This window comes from Oncorhynchus kisutch, linkage group LG11, assembly GCF_002021735.2.
Source record: "Oncorhynchus kisutch isolate 150728-3 linkage group LG11, Okis_V2, whole genome shotgun sequence".
Classification (NCBI taxonomy): domain Eukaryota; kingdom Metazoa; phylum Chordata; class Actinopteri; order Salmoniformes; family Salmonidae; genus Oncorhynchus; species Oncorhynchus kisutch.
The window spans coordinates 56,928,119-56,955,201 of record NC_034184.2 but is presented as its reverse complement, the minus strand read 5'-3'; the positions used below and the strand labels follow the sequence as shown (position 1 = coordinate 56,955,201).

Genomic DNA, 27,083 nt, shown 5'->3' with positions numbered 1-27,083 from the left:
CCAGTCAATTGGAGCAACAACGGGTCAGCTGTGAAGTGGTAGGCCACACAAGCTCACAAAACGGGACCGCCAAGTGCTGAAGCGCGCGTAAAAATTGTCTGTCCTCAGTTGCAACACCCATTACCGAGTTCCAAACTGCACCTGGAAGCAATGTCAGCACAAGAAATGTTTGTTGGGCACTTCATGAAATGCGTTTCTATGCCCGAGCAGCCGCACACATGCCTAAGATCACCATGAGCAAAGCCAAGCGCCAGCTGGAGTCGTGTAAAGATCGCCGCCATTGGACTCCGTAGCAGTGGAAACGCATTCTCTGGAGTGAAGAATCACACTTCACCATCTGGCAGTCCGACAGAAAAGTGCTCAAGAGCTAGATAGTGCTCTAGCCTAGAACCCCCTTCACCGGGGGGATCTGTAGTCTGTTCTATACACTATGCATTTTAATATCATAAACCACCTGCACTCGAAACGTCCACATCGCCCACAGTTGAATCAAAAGGCTCCCTATCCGGCCTGTTTAACTAACTTAGGATAATTAGCGCTATACATCAGAGTGTGGGCAAGCTGAAGTCAGACAGTTACATAAGGACGAAGAGTCAGACCACCAGACATGTGTGACACTCTCGGTCTCTCATCGACATGGACTCGCTGACCCTCGGAGCATATTACCACAGCGACAGCGTCGAGAGAGTGCGCCTCTCCGTCATGTTATATTTAGAGGCTGCATGGTGGTGATTCACGTGGCACCTCTCTCTCCTCTCTCTACGGGACAGCCAATATGTGGTGGTGCACTTTACCTTGGCCAGGTCGCAGTTGTAAATGAGAACTTGTTCTCAACTGGCCTACCTGGTTAAATAAAGGTGAAAAAAAAAAAAAAAAGGGTAATGAGCTAGAGTTGGGTTTGCGTCAGTCTGCCCAGACGTGAGTCTCTGTCTCTGTCTCTGTCTACTCCTTTCCCATTGGTATCTGCGTTCTTCATGTCGAGGGAGGTCATGCACAGATGAGCCCACTTACGGCGCGTTTACATGGTACGAGGTAGACCGCAAAATGGATGTCATTTCACAACGAGCCACAAATGCCGTTGTGGCTCGCTGTGAATGACGTCAGCCGCCACGGTAGACGGGGCTTCCCGTCAAAGTTATAATATTTGAAACTTTTACTGTCTGCCGTAGCATTGCTTTTGTACCGAAATCACCATAGCAACACATACAGTTATGCTGGCTTGCTTTTGATGGTTCTTTCTTGCTTTCTTGTCCAGTTATGCCGACTGGTCGTTATGCGGATTGGACATTTTTTGCACAGCATTAGAGTCACACACACACACAACTGACACTGCAGCAACTCTGTGTGTTCACCACCAGCCACAGTTCAGCGTAAGTTTGCTGATGCTTTGAATGCCAGGGTTGTGGAGTTAACAGAACGCCAGCTTATTGCACTTAAAATAAAATAAATACTCATAGCCCTTGCACAGAGAATGAACATAAATTTGACACAATTCTTAATTCGTTTTTCAGTCAACAGCAGCTTTACCACTTGGTTTGCTATATGGCACTGAAGGATGGGGCTGGAGAAATGTAACCATTCTCAAATGCATAGCAGGAGCTATGGATACAAGGATTGACAGTCCACAAGATCAACATGATCAAGTTATATAATTCATTGAAATTACAGTAAATATTGCCAATTGCACCTTTAATATGCAGTCTCTTCTTGTTGCTCATTGAAACCATGGGTTTGATTAGTACGACTCCAAATGCTTTCTTGAAGCTCAAGGGGGCAATAGTTTATTCTGAAGACCTGTTTGCCAAGTTTGATTGAACAGGGTTCCAACTATCGCACTGTTCTCGCACACAAGGGTGTTATGTATTTGTCTTCAGGCACAGTTTATGCATCATTGATGACTCTCTCTATTCATTTTTTGAACAGATAAAAATAAAAACACTCGCTTGTTGGTTCTTGAAATGCAAATGCTTCCAGACCGCCATAGTCACATTTAATACATGAGTGAGACCGAGAGAGAGAGAGATTGAAGGAGATTTTTATGGAGTACTAACTGGTAGATATCTCTGGCCTTGTACTATTTTAATGTATAACAATGGATCTCCCGGTCTCACTTTTCAGGTAAGAATAAGTCCCTTATAAACAAGTGAGGCCGATGTGTGAAGCAGGTTTAAAAACAGCAGCCTGGTCCCCACTCACAGAGGTCATGACAGGCTAACTTTAGGATAATGTACAGCAGAGTCACCACACCATACTTTCCATGCGTTGTTGCACTTTCGGAGGTGCTGCAAAGGAGATCACTTTCCCACATTTGCTTCCAACTTCTTGTGTGTATGTCTTATGAATATGAAACGGATTGCTGCTGGCTCTTTAGACAGCAGAATCAGTTGGTATCTGGAAATTTACATTATCGTTCAAAAGTTTGGGGTCACTTAGAAATGTCCTTGTTTTGGAAAGAAAAGCACATTTTGTGTCCATTAAAATAACATAAAATTTATCAGAAATACAGTGTAGACATTGTTAATGTTGTGAATGACTATTGCAGCCTAATGTTGTGAATGACTATTGCAGCCTGAAACGGCAGATTTTCTATGGAATATCTACATAGGCGTACAGAGGCCCATTATCTGCAAATATCTCTCCTGTGTTCCAATGTGATGTTGTGTTAGCTAATCCAAGTTTATCATTTTAAAAAGGCTAATTGATCATTAGAAAACACTTTTGCAATTATGTTAGCACAGCTGAAAACTGATGTCATGATTAAAAAAACTATAAAACTGGCATTCTTTAGACTAGTTGTGTATCTGAAGCATCAGCATATGTGGGTTCAATTAAAGGCTCAAAATGGCCAGAAACAAAGAGCTTTCTTCTGAAACTCGTCAGTTTATTCTTGTTCTGAGAAATGGCTATTCCATGCAAAAAATTGCCAAGAAACTGAAGATCTCGTACAACGCTGTGTACTACTCCCTTCACAGAACAGCACAAACTGACTCTAACCAGAATAGAAAGAGGAGTAGGAGGCCCCGGTGCACAACTGTGCAAGAGGACAAGTACATTAGAGTGTCTAGTTTGAGAAACAGATGCCTCACAAGTCCTCAACTGGCAGCTTCATTAAAATAGTACCCGCAAAACACCAGTCTCAAAGTAAACAGTGAAGAGGTGACTTCGGGATGCTGACCTTCTAGGCAGAGTTGCATTTTTTTTATTTTATTTGACCTTTATTTAACTAGGCAGGTCAGTTAAGAACAAATTCTTATTTTCAATGACAGCCTAGGAACAGTGGGTTAACTGCCTGTTCAGGGGCAGAACGACAGATTTGTACCTTGTCAGCTCGGGGATTTGAACTTGCAACCTTCCGGTTACTAGTCCAACACACTAAGCACTAGGCTACCCTACCCTCAGACTGGTCAATAAAAATAAAATATTAAGATGGGCAAGAGAACACAGACACTGGACAGAGGAACTCTGCCTAGAAGGCCGGCATCCTGGAGTTGCCTCTTCACGGTTGACGTTGAGACTGGTGTTTTGCGGGTACTATTTAATGAAGCTGCCAGTTGGTGGTTCTTGATAATGGGCCTTTGTACGCCTATGTAGATATACCATAAAAAATCTGCCGTTTCCAGCTGCAATAGTCATTCACAACATTCACAATGTCTACACTGAATTTTTGATCAATTTTATGTTACTTTAATGGACCAAAAATGGGCTTTTCTTTAAAAAAACAAGGACATTTCTAAGTGACCCCAAACTTTTGAACAGAAGTGTATATCTAATTTTAGGCAGTTTACTCTTCCAACTGCTGCTACACAAAAAAAGTTATTCTGGCTCTGAATTTTCATTTGAGGCCCATAAACCCATTAATATTCTCCAGGAATATTGGTCTGCCTCATATCTCACTCTTGTTTGTTTCATTCAGTAAGAAACATGGTTGACCTTGTGGTTGACAGCTACCTGGAGAAGGCTGGAGTTGACTATGGGACTGATTCAATAAAACCTGCCATCTTTGTTAACAAATTCTGTCTCACATGGAAACTAAAAGAAATTAAGCATCCAACTTTGAGAGGAAACCATCTGTTATTTTGACAGTGCCCAGAACCTTCCCATTTGGCCCCAGGATATAAGGCGTGAGAAACATTGATTGTTTGATTGAATTGAGCCCAGAGTTGGACTTCTACCTTATAAACTTATCCAGCAACTTCATAAAAATGTGGAAATAAGATTTGCAGTCTTGAAATGAAAACTGCATATGAATGGCCAGGTGGCCACATGCTCAACAGAACTTTTGTACTGCTCTTCCAAAGACCTCAATGAAAATGTTTGGTACTTTTTATTGGTTTGTATGAATCACGTCATGAATCATAATATTGCAGTAAATATGGGGTAGCCTGGCCTGAGACCAAAAGCCAGGTCCAGCAACTGTGTCAACCCTACATGTTCATCTTTATGCCAAGAGATCTGAACTTCTTGAGAAATGTTCTACAATATTGTAAAGGGTAAACACTTGACACAGCGCCATCATGGCGTGTTGTAATAATGGATGGGAAAACTGTTTAGAGAACGAAAGATAAAACGGTAGCTTAAAAAACCTTATCATCCTCCAAACAGTAATCCAAGACAGTCAATCTCCTAAATACATGATTAAGTGAGAGAGCGATAGGAAAATAAACATTTCAATTCCCAGCTTATCCAGATGCTGATATTGAACTTGACAGCTGCCCCCTCCTTACAAGGACTTGACAGATAATCAAAAACACAATTGTGGAAATGAAAAGGTGGTACATGAGCGCCACATGCATCTCCCATTTCCCCCGATGCACACTTGAAACAGGGTTCACTTTATGCCTGTGTCAGCAGCCCTGTTTATTTATGTGTCTCTCATTTTTCATTTTATTTATGTGCCTCCTTTCATCGAACCAGGCCTCACTGTCTCCTCTACTGCCACACTCTTCACAAGTATCTGCTTGGGAAGCTCTGTGGTTACATGAGAGGGGAAAACATTTATATGGATCAACATTGATCGAATGCTTTAGTTTAAACATAATAATTACACATATATATATATATATATATATATATATATGATTGTTTTGTGCATTCAAATATGTTATTTTCCCAACATAAACAGTACCAGTCAAAAGTTTAGACACACCTACTCATGCAAGGGTTTTTCTTTATTTTTACTATTTTTTACATTGTAGAATAATAGTGAATACATCAAACCTATGAAATTACACATATGGAATCATGTAGTAACAAACAAAGTGTTAAAAAAATCAAAATATATTTAATATTTGAAATTATTCAAAGTAGCCACCTTTTTCACCTTTTTTTGCACACTCTTGGAATTCTCTCAACCAGCTTCATGAGGTATTCACCTGGAAGGCATTTCAATTAATAGGTGCGCCTTGTTAAAAGTTAATTTGTGGAATATCTTTCCTTCTTCTTATACTTAAAAAGACCAAGTCCATATTCTGACAAGAACAGCTGCTCAAACAAGCAAAGAGAAATGACGGTCCATCATTACTTTAAGACACGAAGGTCAGTCAATCCGGAAAATGTCAAGAACCAAAAACCATTAAGAGCTCTAATAAAACTGGCTCTCATGAGGACCGCCACAGAAAAGGAAGACCCAGAGTTACCTCTGCTGCGGAGGATAAGTTCATTAGAGGTACCAGCCTCAGAAATTGCAGCACAAATAAATGCTTCAAAGAGTTCAAGTAATAGACATATGTCAACATCAACTGTTCAGAGGAGACTGCGTGAATCAGGCATTCAAGAACCCACCACCAAACACAAATAAGACACAAATAATGAGAAGAGACTTGCTTGGGCTAAGAAACACAATCAATGGACATTAGACCGGTGGAAATCTGTCCTTTGGTTTGATGAGTCCAAATGTTTACTTTTTGTTCCAACAGACTTTATGAAATGCAGAGTAGGTGAACAAATTATCTCAGCATGTGTGGTTCCCACCGTGAAGCATGGAGGAGGAGGTGTAATGGTTTGGGGGTGCTTTGCTGGTGGAACTGTCTGATTAATTTAGAATTCGAGGCACAATTAACCAGCATGGCTACCACAGCATTTTGCAGCGATATGCAATGGAGGAAACAGCAGAGGGAGCACCCCACACCCACATCGACGGGACAGTAGTGTTCCACCGACACCCACACAGACAGCGTGGTGAAGAAGGCGCAGCAGCGCCTCTTCAACCTCAGGAGGCTGAAGAAATTTGGCTTGTCACCAAAAGCCCTCACAAACTTTTACAGACACACAATCGAGAGTATCCTGTTTGGGCTTTATCACCGCCTGGTATGGAAACTGCTCCGCCCACAACCGTAAGGCTCTCCAGAGGGTAGTGAGGTCTGCACAATGCATCACCGGGGCCAAACTACCTGCCCTCCAGGACACCTACACCACCCGATGTCACAGGAAGGCCATAAAGATCATCAAGGACAACAACCACCCGAGCCACTGCCTGTTCACCCCGCTATCATCCAGAAGACGAGGTCAGTACAGGTGCATCAAAGCTGGGACTGAGAGACTGAAAAACAGCTTCTATCTCAAGGCCATCAGACTGTTAAACAGCCACCACTAACATTGAGTGGCTGCTGCCAATACACTGACTCAACTCCAGCAACTTTAATAATGGGAATTGATTGGAATTGATGTAAAATATATCACTAGCCACTTTAAACAATGCTACTTAATATAATTATTACATACCCTACATTATTCATTTCATATGTATATGTATATACTGTACTCTATATCATCTACTGCATCTTTATATAATACATGTATCACTAGCCACTTTAAACTATCCCACTTTGTTTACATACTCATCTCATATATATATACTGTACTCGATACCATCTACTGCATCTTGCCTATGCTGCTCTGTACCATCACTCATTCATATATCTTGATGTACATATTCTTTATCCCTTTACACTTGTGTGTATAAGGTAGTAGTTTTGGAATTGTTAGTTATTACTGCATTGTCGGAACTAGAAGCACAAGCATTTCGCTACGCTCGCATTAACATCTGCTAACCATGTGTATGTGACAAATACATTCGATTTTTTTTTTTTTTTGTAAAACGCTCTGAATTTACGAACAGACAATCTGACAGCACAGCTGCAGTCACCAACTGGATAGCATAACAGCCTAACCAGCTCTGCTAGGGCAAGTAATGTTCAGTGAGCTGTTCTCTCATTTGTGTCGAGAAGTGGCTAGCAAGTTAGCTTGGGTGCTTGACTGCTGTTGTTAGTTCAGAACGCTCGGATCAACTCTTAAAGAGATGGATGGGACTAAAGCTTAAAGAGGGTGTGAATGATGCTGAATGGGTATAGACAAAGAAGGGCTCTCCAGTAGTAGTACCAAAACATTCAAAGGCCATTTTCTCAGTTTATCAACTTTCAAAGCAAAATTACTTTCCCATTGTTCCTCAACTGTATGATATACCATTTTGTAGCTCTGAGTCTCTACTTTCATCCAATGTGAAAAACACAATTTCAAATTTTGCTACATAAGACCGATTTGAGCCGGTCGGTCACATTTTATACACTGCAGTGCTTGCTAGCTAGCAGTAGCTTATGCTTTCAGTACTAGATGAATTTTCTGATCCTTTGATTGGGTGGACAACATGTCAGTTCATGCTGCAAGAGCTCTGATAGGCTGGAGGACGTCCTCTTGAAGTCATCATTAATACTGTGTTAAGTCTATGGATGGGGGTGACCAGAAGTCAATGTACCCAGAAGAAGGATGGAAGCTAGCTGTCCTCTGGCTACACCATGGTGCTACCCTACACAGTGCTGATTAGGCTACTATAGACCTTCTTTGCAAAATAGTATGTTTTAATCAATTATGATGATTATATTATATTTAGTATAGTTTTTTCTAAAAAGGAAATCTTTTAAATGTTTTACAATTAGAATTCTTATGAAATTCAGTGAGGAGAATGGTCCTCCCCTTCCTCCTCTGAGGAGCCTCCACTGGTGAAACTGCACATGTTAAAACATGTAAGCAAAAAGTTCATGTGAAAAATCATGTGAAGTGTTCCAAAAACAAGCTTTTGTACATGATTTTACATGTGAAATTTAACTTGCACATTAATTCACATGTGAAATGTCACACGTGATGTGTTCCAAAAACACATTTTCACATTGAAATGTCACATGCGAGTGTTAAAAAACACGTTTTCACGTGTGAAATGTCACTTGCGAACTGTTCCAAAAACAAATTTTCACATGATTTCAGATGTTAAATTTCACATCAGAAATCATGAGATTTTCCACGTGAAATCATGTGGTTTTACCGTAAGGGAGTCCATCTATTGATAATAATTAAAAGGACCAAACGGGTTGGAATCTGGCTAGTATGGGCATCCCTTTGTGAGATGTGTGGCGTATCAAGTCAGAGTGGGACTGGAATTTTTGGGTGCAATAAGAGAGGATTTATGTCAAAGCAAACATGCTGCTCTCTAAAGATCAAAGGTAAAGAAGTCACCATGGAGGCCTCTGCTTATGATATTGGCCTTACAATGGGAGATCAAATGTATGAACATACAATGGCCCACATCCCTCAGTTGGTAGGCTAGCAAGCAGTACGCTTGGTAATCTTAATGTTAGAGGCCTGTAAAAGCCTGTCATTGGGGGGGGGGAAATCTGCTGTAGTGCTTTGTGTTACTAGAGTTTTATCTATACTGAACAAAAATATAAACACAACATATAAAGTGTTGGTCCCATGTTTCATGAGCTGAGATAAAATATCACAGAAAAGTTCCATACGCACAAAAAGCTTATTTCTCTCAAATTTTGTGGACAAATGTCTTTAAATCCCTGTTTGTGAGCATTTCTCCATTGCCAAGATAATCCATCCACCTGACAGGTGTTGCACAACAATATACAGCATGATCATTAAACAGGTGCACCTTGTGCTGGGGTCAATAACAGGCTCTCTAAATTGTGCAGTTTTGTCACACAACACAATGTCACAGATGTCTCAAGTTTTGAGGGAGCGTGAAATTGGCATGCTGACTGCAGGCATTTCATCTAGAGCTGTTGCCAGAGAATTGATTGTTCATTTCTCTACCACAAGTCGCCGTCAACGTCATTTTAGAGAATTTGGCAGTATGTCCAGCCATGTATCATGAGATTTTGAGTGAAAACCTCCTTCCAATAAGCAAGGGCATTGAAGATGAAACGTGGCTGGGTCTTTCAGCATGACAATGACCCCAAACACACCACCCGGGCAACGAAGGAGTGGCTTCGTAAGAAGCATTTCAAGGTCCTGGAGTGGCCTAGCCAGTCTCCAGATCTCAACCCCATAGAAAATCTTTGGAGGGAGTTGAAAGTCCGTGTTGCACAGCATAAGCCCCAAAACATCACTGCTCTAGAGGAGATCTGCAACGATTTGACCTCTGCAACGATTTGAAAACGTTTGACCTCTGTCATGGCCAACAAAGGATATATAACAAAGTATTGAGAAACTTTTGTTATTGACCCAATACTTATTTTCCACCATAATTTGCAAATAAATTCATTAAAAATCCAACAATGTGATTTTCTGGATTTTTTTTCTCATTTTGTCTGTCATAGTTGAAGTGTACCTATGATGAAAATTACAGGCCTCTCTCATCTTTTAAAGTGGCAGAACTTGCACAATTGGTGGCTGGCTAAATACTTTTTTGCCCCACTGTATATGACCTGTAATTCAGTAAAACAAATAAAAATTGTTGCATGTGTCAGTAAAATGTATGTTTAGTATATTAATTATTATTTTAAAATAATTACATCCATGTACTGTAATATTATCCACTTGGACACCAGGCATTGTTTCCAGACAAATTGTCAGACATTTGTGTCACCATGGTTGTTGAGTTATTAAATATTGACAACAAATTTCCTACATACTATAGTGGTAATTAAATAATTGACCAAACATGCTTTAAGTGGAGTTTGCAATTACGTAGATTGTGTGTTTGTAACGTTCGTCGTCTTCCTCTGATGAGGAGTAAGAGAGATCGGACCAATTTGCAGCGTGGTAAGTGTCCATTTTAATCAGACAAACTGAACACTTCAAAAATACAAAATAACAAAGTGAAACAAACAAAACAGTCCCGTGTGATAACAAACACTAACATTGAAAATAATCACCCACAACTCAAAAGTGAAACCAGGCTACCTAAATATGGTTCTCAATCAGGGACAACGATAAACAGCTGCCTCTGATTGAGAACCATACCAGGCCAAACACAGAAATCCCAATACATAGAAAAAGGAACATAGACAAACCACCCAACTCACGCCCTGACCATACTAAAACAAAGGCATAATAAAAGAACGTGACAGTGTTATTAAGTCATTATGTACTTAGGTGATAATGCCCGAGAAGCCGGTGTTTGGAGGATATATAGTTGGGTGTTGTACGGCAAATCGTGCCAATATATCCTCCAAACACCGGCTTCGAGGGGATCAAAATTGAAGTACATTACAAATTAATAACACATAATCTACTTAAACAAAGTTGTCCACAATATTTGAAAGAAATAAGCTTTTTGTTCGTATGGAATACGAACGGGTTAAAAACATATTAAAATAATGATTGACATATTTTCATAAAAAAATTATTCATAGTAATTAATCTTTCCACAAAATATAGTCCTGACACAAATCTAGAGTTACTACCTAAGCTGGTTGGTCGTTTGTTCAATCAGTTCGGTTGCCAGAGACATTACCCAGTCTTTTCATTCTGTATATATGGACGCAACCCAGTCATTCATTCTAAATGTTCCATTGCCATACTGGCTGACAACATTCATATCCCTTGCTTGCTAGCCAACTATAGCTAACTTACAGTCACGTCAAACATTGCAGCCAGAATAACAGCAAAGTACCTGTATTTGCGTTTTTTCAAGCTATTTTCGCCTGCCGTAGAAAATGTGCTCTCTCGTCAGGACACTGTTTTTCAGAGGAGCTAGCCAACAACACAGCTGACACAATCACTTCAAACTGAAGCTGGAAAGACAGCAAACTAGCTGCACTTTGTTTTGTTTTACTTGTTTTCTATTGATAGTTTTTTGTATATATCCATAAAAATTATGCTGATTCATGATTTCAACTGGCTGAGAAAAGTTGCTTTCCTGTCTGTCTCATCCCGACCCCCGACATGTTCATTACTATGGGACTGCTTGAGATCGAATTTGAATATTGAAAAATGTTGCAAATGTCAAAGAGACAGACAGCAAAGTTTACACAAATCTCCGCTGTTGAAAACGAAATGTTAGTCAAAAAGAAATATGAGATAATGTCTAGATTTTAATAATGGAGTTTTATACATTTTATAAATTGCCTGGCTGGGCTGATGAGACAGTGGATTGTGCAGTCAGATGGAACAGATGAAATAGACATTTCAATGTCATATATTTAGCTGGTGGTAACTTGTGGAATAGACACCGGCTGGAATGTGGTTTTAACCACCCATTGCATAACTTTAAATACATTTTTGCCACAAGGGTGAAATGAGATGACACTGCCAATTCAAAGGAGCAGGTTACATCTAAAATGTCACAGAGCATCTCCAACAGCTGGAGTGATAAGTCCAGTGAAGCTGAACTGATAGTTTCTAGACCATACTTCTTATAAATACAAATCTTATATAACCCAGATGTGCCAACGTTGCATTCAGGGAGCCTACTTTGCCATTACTGCATCTCATTCCGTTTACCTATCAAATTGATTCACCTAAACATCCTTCTATGCCCCATTCTGAATGTCAGAATTTAGCAAAAACATTGTTTTGAATACCCAGAATCCAGTTTTACTGTGATTTGTTTTTGTATATCTTCAAAATGTTAATCACTCTAATGAGTATAAGCAATAATGTTTGCAATTGTGATTGCCTCCTGATATGTATTCTAACCACCCTCATATGCCATTACTTTTGGTCATAATATTTTACATTGATTGCATTTGGGCCATATAATTTCACCGTATCCTGGCCAATCAAAATGTTATGCATATGTGGCAAAAAGACTCAAGATCCTTACCTGTCTGGCATATGTAGTATTGTGTATGGGGAAAAACTTAAAGAATAATACTGACTTACCATTTGAACATTGGGGAAAGTAAAAATATACATATAAAAAAACAAGTATGCTTTAATCCAGCCCTGAATCACATGTGCTTTAATGTTTGAAGCCATCTCAGTATTCGTTCCGACACAGGGCTTGATCAAAAGATAACCCGGTGATGAGAACAATATGTTTCTGTGGCTTACTCTCCTCCTCAGTCTCTTTGACTGTTTACAATCTCTCTTTCCCCTTCCTTGCTTTCATTTTTCATCTCTGCATACAGTGCATTCGGAAAGTGTTCAGACCCCGTGACTTTTTCCAGATTTTGTTACGTTAAAGCTTTATTCTAAAATCCTCATCTGTCTACACACAATACCCCATAATGACTAAGCGGAAGTAAAAACAGGCTTTTAGAAATGTTTGCAAATGTATTAAAAATAAAAAAAACAGAAATACCTTATTTACATAAGTATTCAGAACCTTTGCTATGAGACTCGAAATTGACCTCAGATGCATCCTGTTTCCATTGATCACCTCCATTGATCACCTTTGAGATGTATCTACAACTTGATTGGAGTCCACCTGTGGTAAATTCAATTGATTGGATATGGAAAGGCACACACCTGTCTATATAAGGTCCCACAGCTGCATGTCAGAGCAAAATCAAAGCCATGAGGTTGAAGGAATTGTCCGTGGCATTGAAGGTGCCCAAGAACACAGTGGCCTCCATCATTCATAACTGGAAGAAGTTTGGAACCACCAATACTCTTCCTAGTGCTGGCCGGGGAGGTGACCAAGAACCAAATTGTCAATCTGACAGAGCTCCAGAGATCCTCTGTGGAGATGGAAGAACCTTCCAGAAGGACAACCATCTCTGCAGCATTCCGCTAATCAGGCCTTTACGGTAGAGTGGCCATACGGAAACCACTCCTCAGTAAAAAGGCACATGAAAGCCAGCTTGGAGTTTGCCAAAAGGCATCTAAAAGTCTCTCTGACGATGATAAACAAGAATCTCTGGTCTGATAAAACCAAGATTGAACTCTTTGGCCTGAATGCCAAGTGTCGCATCTGGAGAAAACCTGGCAACATCCCTAAGGTGAAACATGGTGGTGGCAGCATCTTGCTGTGGAGATGTTTTTCAGCGGCAGGGACTGGGGAGACTAGTTAGTATCAAGGGAAAGATGAATGGAGCAAAGTACAGAGAGATCCTTGATGAAAAACTGCACCAGAGCACTCAAGACTTAAGCACACACCCAAGACAGCATGGAACAAGTCACTAAATGTCTGTGAGTGGCCCAGCCAGAGCCCGGACTTGAACCTGATCTAACATCTCTGGAGAGACCGGAAAACAGCTGTGCAGAGACATTCCCCATCCAACCTGACAGAGCTTGAGAGGATCTGCAGAGAAGAATGGGAGAAACTCCATAAATACAGGTGTGCCAAGCTTGTAGCATCATAACCAAGAAGACTTGAGGCTGTAATTGCTGCCAAAGGTGCTTCAACAAAGTACTGAGTAAAGGCTCTGAATACTTACGTAAATGTGATATTTCATTATTATAATATTTTATTCATTTGCAAATATTTCTAGAAACCCTGTTTTGCTTTGTCATTATGGGGTATTATGTGTAGATTGATGAGGGGAAAAAACGATTCGATTCATTTTAGAACAAGGCTGTATACGTTACAACAAAATGTGGAAAAAGTGAAGGTCTAAATTCTTTCCGAATGCACTGTAAGTGCCAAGATGATATTAATTTTTCTTTATTTTGAGTCAGCTTATATAAAACAATGCATTTTTGGTCCTGAGAGCATTTAAGATGAATCCAAAATACATAAACGCTGGTTCCTATTCTATATATGTTCAAATTAAGCATGGACTCTGACAAGTGGTAGGAGAACATAAAACACTCTGCCGAAACAGGTTCTGGAGGGAGAGTGTGCAATAACATTTGTATTTGATCAGCGAAAGAAAGGCTCACAACAATCTCTCCCCTTGTTATTTCAATCTGACAGGCGCAAATTCAGTGCTTTAATTTAAGCAAGTCTCCTAAACCTCTCAGCTAGTTGGCTTTGATGCCCATTGCAGGCGATCTCGCACTCGTCTTTCCGGAAGGAGCTGGTGACACCTGCGGCTACGCCGGGGTCACAGAAAAGTCCTCCGTGCCGTAGATGAAAACTGAAAGGGAGATGAAGGTTTTGCAGCGGCCTCGCAGACTTCGCTGGGGTCACACCAGCATCCTGCTGTGTGGCCATTTAATACCCTGTCTCTCTTCCTATCTCTTGCGAAGAAGTCTGAGGACTTGTATTAGCCTTATCAACCAGCTCACAGGAGAGGCACTGCCCTTCCCGCCACTAGCAGCGCAATGCACAAGCCCAATCACTTCCAACCCATAACGCAACTTCACTGCACATCAAGTGGCCCTGCACATGATTACACTAGGTAAAGCAGGGTTGTGTGGGGGCCTGATATAATTTTCTACTTCAGCGCTGTTTGATGTATGGATGTCTCTGGTATATAACAAGCAAATTAGAACCAAGTAAAGTTGCCCTTTTCATGACAACATCAAAGAGGCTGGGAAAGATTTGTTCAATGTTCTCATAAATATGTAAATGCATTTTTTTACCGCAACATGGTCAGTCAGAATGACGTATTTTCAAATTTTGCCAACTGGGTATTGATGGCCAAATTCAATGGTTTGCAAAATGATGATGAAAAATTGTTTACTCTTTCATAAGAGCTGGCTAAAGAAGCCAAACCAGTTTCCTCGTTGCAAGAGGATATGCATTGTCGTGCCTGGTTTCTTCAGTACACTCACACCGTAACCAATACTCCAATTAGGTCTCGGGCGGCGAGTCGATACAGGTACGGCACGGTACAGATCTAAATAGGGCTGCCCAAGCCACGCTCAAATATCACCCCTGTGGTTCAATATCCTAAACATTAGACATATTATGGAGTTTTTCATTTCAGAATGACAACAGTGCTAACTGCTCCGAGACCTCAGTCGTGACCCTTTCTGTTGACTCACGACTTTCCCGGTCCACGAAGGACAGGATCGAGTGCCTCACAGCTTTCCTCCCTTGACACCAGGAGCTGGCTACCGAATGTGTGTTTTGTAGCGATACTCTGACCATATGGACAGCTGGGAGACAAATTGGGTTAAAGGCCTAACCACTGTTGTGGATCTAGCTGGAAAAGAGTGGACAGTGATGAAGTGGTTTAAGGGACAGTTTGAAATTTACTGGGGGTGTGAGGGGTGGTCCAACTCAATGTATTAAAAAAATGAAATGCACATCCTCCCCAACCTTAAACAACCTTCCCGTAAAAAAATAAATAAAATCACGCTCCCCCACATTGAATTAACAAAAAAGTATGATTACGACCACAAAAAACAATAACAGTAGCGACCCTGTGTTTATAAACGTGGATATCGACTTTTGTGGCATAATCAATGCCACGCAGGGCTACGGGCCAGAAAGTTAAGGGTTCGCAAATTACCACGGAGGAAAATACCTGCTTATCTCATTACTTTACGATCAGAGCCGGCTGCAGACAATGATCAGCTAGGGGGATATCAGATTTAAAAAATGTTGATGCTATATTTAAACCTGTTTTTGCATTGCCATTATGGGGTATTGTCTGTAGATAGATTAAATAGTTATTTCAATTTTAGAATAAGGCTGTAACGTAACAAAATGTGGGAAAAGTGAATGGGTCTGAATACATTCCGAATGCACTGTAAATTATTTATGAATGCAAAATAGAAATGACAGCACATTGACTGCATAGAATTCATACATATACCTTTAATGCTGGTGTTATAGATCAGATGGCAACACGCACAGTTAATTACCATGAAGGGCTTAGCTATAAATGCTTTATGAATGGGAAAATAGATTTGACTTTTCATACATAGACTCTTTATGTGTGCGTTATAGACCAGTATGATCAAATTAGGCCTAATTGCGATGTGGAGGAGGGCTGTTAATGAGTTACAAAAGAGTTATGATATGACACTCAATGAGACGATCTGATACGTCAAATTTACCCTGAGGATTCAATCCTGTGGAGATATGCATGCACCATTGACCTCAGTGAGAAGAAGGTAAGTCACAGGTCTATAAAGACCAGGAGGGGAAATGGGGCCAGTACAGGCTATATATCAGCATAATTTTCCAAACATGGTTTGGCTTTTTGGCATATTCACTAACAATGGTATGACAAAAGCACACTTTTGAGAACAGCCATATTGATGACACCAGGCTGTCAGTGTAATGATGCATCTATCAAGATTCCTAAATATGTGCGTGGCATGAATGTGCTATGTTATAACCTGTTATAACACATTCATTAACCTGCTTATAGATGTGTAATAAATGTGCTATATATACGCAGTCAAAGTAAATCGTTACCGGATAATTGTATTGTCCCTGAACAAGATCAATAGGTGAGCTTTTGAGCTGCATGTCTCATCTATTTGCTGTTCTTTCACATGCAATGACGCACCTGGACTCTCCGCTGCCTATCAGGTATTCCTCTATGTTCTTGTGGATTTACAGTGGCTTGCGAAAGTATTCACCCCCCCTGTACAGCCATCTTTAAGTCATACCACAGATTCTCAATTGGATTGAGGTCTGGGCTTAGACTAGGCCATTCCAAGACATTTAAATGTTTCCCCTTAAACCACTCAAGTGTTGCTTTAGCAGTATGCTTAGGGTCATTGTACTGTTGGAAGGTGAACCTCTGTCCCAGTCTCAAATCTCTGGAAGACTGAAACAGGTTTCTCCTCGGAATTTCCCCGTATTTAGTGCCATCCAACATTCCTTCAATTCTGACCAGTTTCCCAGTCCCTGACGATTAAAAATATCCCCACAGCATGATGCTGCCACCACCATGCTTGACTTTGGGGATGGTGTTCTCGGGTGATGGGAAGTGTTGGGTTTGTGCCAGACAAAGGGTTTTCCTTGATGGCCAAAAAGCTCAATTTTAGTCTCATCTGACCAGAGAACCTTCTTCCATATGTTTGGTGAGTCTCCCACATGCCTTTTGGTGAACCCCAAAGGTGTTCGCTTGTTTTTTTCTTTAAGCAATGTTTTCTCTGGCCACTCTTCCGTAAAGCCCAGCTCTGCGGAGTGTACGGCTTAAAGTGGTCTACAAAGCTTTGTAGCTCCTTCAGGGTTATCTTTGGTCTCTTTGTTGGCTCTCTGATTAATGCCCTTCTTGCCTGGTCTGTGAGTTTTAGTTGGCGGCCCTCTCTTGGCAGGTTTGTTGTGGTGCCATATTATTTCAATTTTTTAATAATGAATTTAAAATGGTGCTCCGTTGGATGTTCAAAGTTTTGGATATTTTTTTTATAACCCAACCCTGATCTGTACTTCTCCACAACTTTGTCCATGACCTGTTTGGAGAGCTCCTTGGTCTTCATGGTACCGCTTGCTTGGTGGTGCGCCTTGCTTAGTGGTGTTGCAGCCTCTGGGGCCTATCAGAACAGGTGTAAATATATTGAGATCATGTGACACTTAGATTGCACACAGGTGAACTTTATTTAACACATTATGTGACTTCTGAAGGTAATTGGTTGCACCAGATCTTATTCAGGGGCTTCATTGCAAAGGGGGTGAATACATATGCACGCACCACTTTCTGTTAGTTTTTTTTCCAGGGGGGCAAGTATTTTTTTAAATTATACTTCACCAATTTGGACTATTTTGTGTATGTCCATTACATGAAATCCAATTAAAAATCCATTTAAATGACAGGTTGTAATGCAACAAAATAGGAAAAACGCCAAGGGAGATGAATACTTTTGCAGGGCACTGTATATAAAAAACTGCAGTTTGAATGATTTTATGTGTGGTATGATTACTAGTTATTCTATTGCAGATCTGGAAAAACAATCCATCTACTACTATTGTCACTATGCATGGCGGATAGAGGGAAGGATAGACAGTTAGACTGGTAGATTATATTGACCTGTGGTACAATAAGTGAAGGGAAAAGTGTAGTGCATAAGGGAAGTACCAAAACACCTTGATAGGGGGCGTAAGAAAGCAGATTAGGGAATGTGTCTAAAATTAAAGAAAGTGTATAGTAAAACCTGCAAAATGGTGAATGTAAACCATGGAAAACACACACTTCCCTCCCCTGTGCCGAATAAAAAAAACACACAACCCTCCCCAAAGCAAAAACAAAGTTAGACAACCCTCCCCTATTATGGACCCCTAAGTCATTTGGAGAAAAGAGACTCTCGAAGCATTCAGTGTAACTACAACACATACAGTATCTAACTTTGATAAACCCTGATTCCTCACACAGTGTGCCGAGTAGTGACATTCGCAGTCCAAAAAACCCCCAACAAGCTACAAGACCACCCAAACTCATTTACCTCCCTGGTGATAAAAGAAGTTATGCTGTGGATCACAGCTGATGAAAACATGACATCTAACGTGAGAGAAAAATTCAAAATGGGAGTGACTGCTTTGACACCATATGCGTATAGAAACGCTTTACCAGTATATTTTAGGGATAAAAATCCATAATCGTGGATCCCAATCTCTATCCCCAGAAACCCATGTGGATGTAGAATGTATTTTGTGTAAATATTTGAACACACAGCAGCACATTTCACTGATTAGAGCCTAAGCCTGCCATCTGATTGTCAGGGGCAAATTATTAATGGTTAGGGTTCTCTAGAAGGGCGCCACATCCTCAAAATCAGCCTAGATCTATCTGGCAGTAATATACAGTGCCTTGCGAAAGTATTCGGCCCCCTTGAACTTTGCGACCTTTTGCCACATTTCAGACTTCAAACATAAAGATATAAAACTGTATTTTTTTGTGAAGAATCTACAACAAGTGGGACACAATTATGAAGTGGAACGACATTTATTGGATATTTCAAACTTTTTTAACAAATCAAAAGCAAACTCTCTCCAGAAGTTCAGTGAGGATCTCTGAATGATCCAATGTTGACCTAAATGACTAATGATGATAAATACAATCCACCTATGTGTAATCAAGTCTCCGTATAAATGCACCTGCACTGTGATAGTCTCAGAGGTCCGTTAAAAGCGCAGAGAGCATCATGAAGAACAAGGAACACACCAGGCAGGTCCGAGATACTGTTGTGAAGAAGTTTAAAGCCGGATTTGGATACAAAAATATTTCCCAAGCTTTAAACATCCAAAGGAGCACTGTGCAAGCGATAATATTGAAATGGAAGGAGTATCAGACCACTGCAAATCTGGCCTTTATGGAAGAAAGCCATTTCTTAAAGATATCCATAAAAAGTGTCATTTAAAGTTTGCCACAAGCCACCTGGGAGACACACCAAACATGTGGAAGAAGGTGCTCTGGTCAGATGAAACCAAAATTGAACTTTTTGGCAACAATGCAAAACGTTATGTTTGGCGTAAAAGCAACACAGCTCATCACCCTGAACACACCATCCCCACTGTCAAACATGGTGGTGGCAGCATCATGGTTTGGGCCTGCTTTTCTTCAGCAGGGACAGGGAAGATGGTTCAAATTGATGGGAAGATGGATGGAGCCAAATACAGGACCATTCTGGAAGAAAACCTGATGGAGACCTGAGACTGGGACGGAGATTTGTCTTCCAACAAGACAATGATCCAAAACATAAAGCAAAATCTACAATGGAATGGTTCAAAAATAAACATATCCAGGTGTTCGAATGGCCAAGTCAAAGTCCAGACCTGAATCCAATCGAGAATCTGTGGAAAGAACTGAAAACTGCTGTTCACAAATGCTCTCCATCCAACCTCACTGAGTTCGAGCTGTTTTGCAAGGAGGAATGGGAAAAAATGTCAGTCTCTCGATGTGCAAAACTGATAGAGACATACCCCAAGCGACTTACAGCTGTAATCGCAGCAAAAGGTGGCGCTACAAAGTATTAACTTAAGGGGGCTGAATAATTTTGCACGCCCAATTTTTCAGTTTTTGATTTGTTAAAAAATATTGAAATATCCAATAAATGTCGTTCCACTTCATGATTGTGTCCCACTTGTTGTTGATTCTTCACAAAAAAAGACAGTTTTATATCTTTATGTTTGAAGCCTGAAATGTGGCAAAAGGTCGCAAAGTTCAAGGGGGCCGAATACTTTCGCAAGGCACTGTAAGATGAAATTGGCCCAGATTCTCACAGACAGAGAAACGCGTGGGAAATAAAGAGGTTAAGCGAGTCATTCAATGGTTCAGTTGGGTTCAAACATAACAATTTACTGTATTTTCTGTAGCCAGCAGTGTTGAAAATATGGGAGATTCCCTGACTTTGTTGGCCCTTGGGTAAGAGGAGCAAAACTAAAGGTGGCTCAATGGAAGGGGAGGTGGGGTAAACTCGTCCGTCAAGCGGCACCTCTGGATTCAACTTGCCCAAGAAAACAAAATGGCTCCGTATGGCCAAGACGCCGAGCACAGACAGACAGCGTCTACCTTCTGTGTATACGGGTGGGCTTGTACACAATACAGCCATACAACTGGCAGAGGGAAGCTCAGTCTGGAAAGAGAATGATACGAGAGTAAAAGGAGGAGGGAATGAGAGAAAGGGATGGAGGAGAGGTGATAAAGGCAGTGAACAGGATCCCCAGTCCTCCCTGTTCTGATGGGACAGGCACAGGCTAAAAAACAATGGGAGAAGCTGCTGGCTCTTGGAGGTTCGGGGTAAATTGTGAAAACACTGATGGATCAGGGTTGGAGGTTGATAAGCTAAAATTTCCTCCCTGAACTGTCTATGAATGTCTTTGCCATTTGGTAATATTTTTTGACCATCCCCGAGAGGGAAAGGCACTCTGGTCAACAAGAGATGATTCACTTGACAGCAGAGCTCAGGGCAAACAGGTGCATGAAATTGCATAACTTGTTTAAGCCAGACAAGATATTTCCCTCACTTTTATCATTCACAAAAACCCTGCCTCCTCAGTCTCTAGTGATTGTTATTTTTAAATCCTTCCCTATCCTCAACAAAAGTTTTCTGACAACTGAGTAATCACATGTAACTGTAACACGTGTCCTCATTTGAGGATAATGGCGTCGGAGGGGATTGGCTGCTGTTCTTAACCAACCATGCTATTTTGTTAGATTTTTTTATTTTGTACATAATGTTTCTGCTACCATCTCTTCTGATCAAAAAGAGCTTCTGGACATCAGAACAGCGATTATTTACCTTAAATTGGACGAATAATTTTTCTTTAATGAGTCGGACGAGAGGGATTTACTACAGACACCTGAACAGACCCTCATCCCTGTCATTCGCAGGAGAAAGAGACGGCGGTTTTGCGGAAGGAGATTGGGGTGCCTTGTGAGGATCCGGCAACGAATGGCTAACCTGTCGTTGCCATCGGTACTACTGGCCAATGTACAAACGCTGGATAAGAAATTGGACGAACTAAAAACACGTCAACAAAACAAAGGAGATGATAGTGGACTTCTGGATACAGCAGAGGGGGCACGCCCCTATCCACATCGACGGGACAGCAGTGGAGAAGGTGGAAAGTTTAAAGTTCCTCGGCGTACACATCACGGACAAACTGAAGTGGTCCACTGACACAGACAGTGTGGTGTAGAAGGCGCAACAACGCCTCGTCAACCTAAGGAGGCTGAAGAAATGTCGCTTGTCACCTAAAACCATCACAAACTTTTACAGAAGCATAATTGAGAGCATCCTGTCGGGCTGCATCACTGCCTGGTATGGCAACTGCACCGCCCACAACCGCAAGGCTCTCCAGAGGGTGGTGCAGTCTGTACAACGCATCACCGGGGGCAAACTACCTGCCCCTAGGGCACCTACACCACCCGATGTCATGGGAAGGCCAAAACGATTATCAAGGACAACAACCTCCCGAGCCACTGCCTGTTCACCCTGCTACCATCCAGAAGGAAAGGTCAGTACAGGTGCATCAAAGCTGGGACCAAGAGACTGAAAAACAGTTTTTATCTCAAGGACATCAGACTGTTAAACAGCCATCACTAACACAAAGAGGCTGTTTCCTACATACAGACTTGAAATCATTGGCCCCTTTAAATAAATTGATCACTAGTCACTTAAATAATGCTACTTGAATAATGTTTAGATATCTTGCAATACACATCTCATATGGATTTACTGTATTTTATACCATCTATTGCATCTTGCTTATGCTGCTCTGTCATTGCTCATCCACATCTGTATATGTATATATTCTTATTCCATTAATTTACTTAGATTTGTATGTATAAGGTAGTTGTTGTGGAATTGTTAGATTACATGTTAGATATTGCTGTACTGTTGGAAATATAAGCACAAGCATTACACTAGATACTAACTGTTACTTTTGATTTTGACCCCCCTTTGTTCAGGGACACATAATTCAATTTCTGTTAATCCATGGCTTCTGGTTGGGGTATGTACGTACAGTCACTGTGGGGACGACGACATCGATGTACTTATTGATAAAGCCAGTGACTCAGTCAATAAAAAGTGGTCAGATGAAACAGATGCTAAGCTAAAGGACAGTTTTGCTAGTACAGATTGGAATATGTTCTGAGATTCTTCCCATGGTATTGAGGAGTACACCACATCAGTCACTGGCTTCATTAATAAGTGCATTGATGATATTGTCCCCGCAGTGACTGTACGTACATACCCCAACCAGAAGCCATCAATTACAGGCAACATCCACATTGAGCTAAAGGGTAGAGCTGCTGCTTTCAAGGAGCGGGACTCTAACCCGGAAGCTTAAAAGAAATCCGGCTATGCCCTCTGACGAACCATCAACCAGGCAAAGCGTCAGTCCCCTCCTGATCTCACTCATGACTGCACAGCCAGGCACGACTCCAAAACCATCATTAAGTTTGTTTATGACACAACAGTGGTAGGCCTGATCACCAACAACAACGAGACAGCCTATAGGAAGGAGGTCATATACCTGCCCGTGTGGTGCAGGGACAAGAAAACTCTCCCTCAATTAAGACAGTCGTGAAGAGGGCACGACAAAACCTATTCCCCCTCATGAGACTGACAAGATTTGGCATGGGGACCTCACATCCTCAAAAGGTTCTCCAGCTGCACCAGAGAGAGCATCTTGACGGGTTGCATCACCGCCTGGTATGGCAACTGCTCGGCCTCCGAATGCAAGGCACTACAGAGGGTAGTGTGTATGGCCCAGTACGTCACTGGGGACAAGCTTCCTGCCATCCAGGACCTCTATACCAGGCGGTGTCAGTGGAAGGCCTTAAAAATTGTCTAAGACTCTAGCCACCCTAGTCATAGACTGTTCTCTCTGCTACCCCATGGCAAGGGTACCGGAGCGCCAAGTCTAGGTCCAAGAGGCTTTTAAACAGCTTCGACCCCTAAGCCATAATACTCCTGAACATCTAATCAAATGGCTACCCAGACTTTTTGCATTGCACCCCCCTTTACGCTGCTGGTACTCTCTGTTATTATCTATGCATAGTCACTTTAATAACTCTACCTACATGTACATATAACCTCAATTACCTCGACAACCGGTGCCCCCGCACCTTTACTCTGTATCGGTACACCCTATATATAGCCTCCCTACTGATATTTTACTGCTGCTCTTTAATTATTTGTTACTATTATTACTTATTTTGGGTGGTATTTTTCTTAAAACTGCATTGTTGGTTAAGGGCTTGCAAGTAAGCATTTCACTGTAAGGTTGTATTTGGCGCATGTGACAAATAACATTGGATTTGATGAAAGACATGTTTTTTAGACTGCCTGAACCTAAGCTTGTGTGGAATACATTTAAAAAAAAATATTTGTGACAATATAAATCTACATTAGTGGTGGAGACCAAATTCTGACAGGCTAAACACACTGGCTATTTTGGTTGTAATTTTTGGTTGTCATAACCTCAGTCACATCGTTATGTGTGAGCATATGTGCATTGGCTAAGAGCAAAAGACCATGTCACACTAAGACCCCGGCGTGTATTGGAGTGTGTGAAAGAGAGAGACTACAAGAAAAGGAACCACGGAGGAGAGGACCCTCCTGTAATTGAGCCTGTCAAGCTGCTATTGTGGTCTCCAATTATATGAAGTAAAGATCCGTTCACACGGACAAATGCAAATATCCTCTCGGTCACTTTCCTTCCACTGTCATCCTTCAACAGAGCTTTGACATACTATAAGACAATAAGAACAAATGAATTACGAGAACAGTATATTCCATCCACCTGGGTTTTACATTTACTGTGCTTTAACATGTAAGGAGGCATGTTGTTGTATAGTTCAAGTCCGTGGAAAGGTTCACCCAAAATTATTTAGATTGACAGGGCATAATAAAATCAGTCATTACTGTAGTCAAAACAAATGAGACACTCAATGCAGGTGAGCACATGAACATCATTTGGAGATTAAGGACCCAATCAGAAGCCTCTTTTAACGGACCTCCAAACATCACATGAAAGACATTTATTTTATTTGTAATATCAGCGTCTTCCTACATTTGGAAGTACTAGTGGTTAGAGCGTTGGACTAGTAACCGGAAGGTTGCAAGTTCAAAACCCCGAGCTGACAAGGTACAAATCTGTCGTTCTGCCCCTGAACAGACAGCTATACCCATTGTTCCTAGGCCGTCATTGAAAATAAGAATTTGTTCTTAACTGACTTGCCTAGATAAATAAAGGTAAAATAAAATAAAATAAATGAATCCACACCGAAGAGAGAGGGCGTTTGGGTTAACACTGTTTCTGATTAGCAGGTGGGTAGCCATGTTGCTCAGAGGAGTCTGTAATATTTACATCCTTATGTCTGATGCTAAGCTTGTCATTGAAACATACACATAACACTTACATGGCTGATGTGCTTTGATTTTAGTGTTGGTTTTGTGGCAGTACAATCAAACGATCCTCTGGGCTTGTGATCGAGTCTGGAATGGTACTTTTTATGTCATGGGGCAAAGTCTGTAGCAAAATCACATTTAAAAAGTAATCTAATGGCCATAATGAAACAAAATGGATCTAAATGTTAAGTAATAGCAAAGAGCAACTTTTCATGCAATAATTGTTCTGACTGTCTCGGGGTAGTCTGAGTGAGGAGGGGAAAACTAGCTATTATTGGCAGAGAGGTTTGGAACTCTCTTTCTTATTGGTCTATTAACTAACTTACCACCTGGTGATGTCATCAGGCAGGCAAAAACTCCATCTGACCAAAACAGGCTGAAAATTCAGGGACTTTTCAAACAGCTAATACACTAAAAGGGCATTATCATTATTTGCATAATTTCACAGTATTATTCCAACCACATAGTGTGGCAAAATACATATTCAGTCCTTTTGGAAAGTATTCAGAGCCCTTAACTTTTTCCACATTTTGTGATGTTACAGCCTGTTACAGCCTTATTCTAATAGCAAAGGGCCTTACCCTTTGCTATTAGACTCGAAATTGAGCTTCGGTGCATCCTGTTTCCAATGATTATCCTTGACATGTTTCTACAACTTATTTGGAGCCCAGCTGGGGTAAATTCAATTGGTTGGACATGATTTGGAAAGGCATTGTCCGAGCAAAAACCGAGCCATGAGGTTGAAATAATTGTCTGTAGAGCTCAGAGACAGGATTGACTCGAGGCACAGGTCTGGGGAAGGGTACCAAAACATTTCTGCAGGTCCCCAAGAACACAATGGCCCTCATCATTCTTAAATGGAAGAGTTTGGAACCACCAAGTCTCTTCCTAGAGCTGGTCAGAAGCTGGTCAGGGAGGTGACCAAGAACCCAATGCTCACTTTGACAGAGATACAGAGTTCCTCTGTGGAGATGGGAGAACCTTCCAGAACCTTCTTCAAAGTAGCCATGCTTTGTCTTGATGACAGCCTTGCACACTCTTGGCATTCTCTCAACCAGCTTCACCTGGAATGCTTTTCTAACAGTCTTGAAGGAGTTCCCACATATGCTGGGCACTTGTTGGCTGCTTTTCCTTTCACTTTTTCCTTTCACTCTGCAGTCCAACTCATCCCAAAGCATCTCAATTGGGTTGAGGTTGGGTGATTGTAGAGGCCAAGTCATCTGATGCAGCACTCCATCACTCTCCTTCTTGGTCTAATAGCCCTTACACAGCTTGGAGTTGTGTTTTGGGTCATTGTCCTGTTGAAAAACAAATTATAGTGGGACTAAGGGCAAACCAGATGGGATGGTGTATCGCTGCAGAATGCTGTGGTGACCATGCTGGTTAAGTATGACTTGAACTCTAAATAAATCACTGACATTGTCACCAGCAAAGCACCCCACACCGTCACACCTCCTCCTCCATTTTTCACGTTGGGAACCACACATGTGGAGATCATCCGTTCACCTACTCCGTATCACAAAGACACAATGGTTGGAACAAAAAATCTCAAATTTGGACTCATCAGACCGAAGGACAGATTTCCACCAGTCTAATGTCCATTGCTTGTGTTTCTTGGCCCAAGCAAGTCTTCTTATTGGTGTCCTTTAGTTGTGGTTTCTTTGCAGTAATTCGACCATGAAGGCCTGATTCACGCAGTCTTGATGTTGAGATGTGTCTGTTACTTGAACTCTGTGAATCATTTATTTGGGCTGCAATTTGAGGCTGGTAACTCTACTGAACTTATCCTCTGCAGCAGATGTTTCCTCCGGCCGTCCTCATGAGAGCCAGTTTCATCATAGCGCTTGATGGTTTTTGCGACTGCACTTGAAGAAACGTTCAAAGTACTTGAAACGTTCCATATTGACTGACCTTCATGTCTTAAAGTGATGATGGACTGTTGTTTCTCTTTGCTTTGAGCTGTTCTTGACATAATATGGACTTGGTCTTTTATCTTCTGTATACCACCCCTACCTTGTCACAACACAACTGATTGGCTCAAACTCATTAAGGAACACAATTCCACAAATGAACTTTTAACAAGGCACACCTGTTAATTGAAATGCATTCCAGGTAACTACCTCATGAAGCTGGTTGAGAGAATGCCAAGAGTGTGCAAAGCTGTCATCAAGGCAAAGGATGGCTACTTTGAAGAATCTGAAATATAAAAT

General features: G+C 41.2%; 1 protein-coding gene across 2 annotated transcripts in view; it reads right to left on the bottom strand.

Moving 5' to 3' along the window:
• sugct (succinyl-CoA:glutarate-CoA transferase) overlaps positions 1 to 27,083 on the bottom strand; it is a 171,773-nt gene that overhangs the window by 24,423 nt on the left and 120,267 nt on the right. The gene's annotated exons all lie outside the window — the stretch shown is intronic.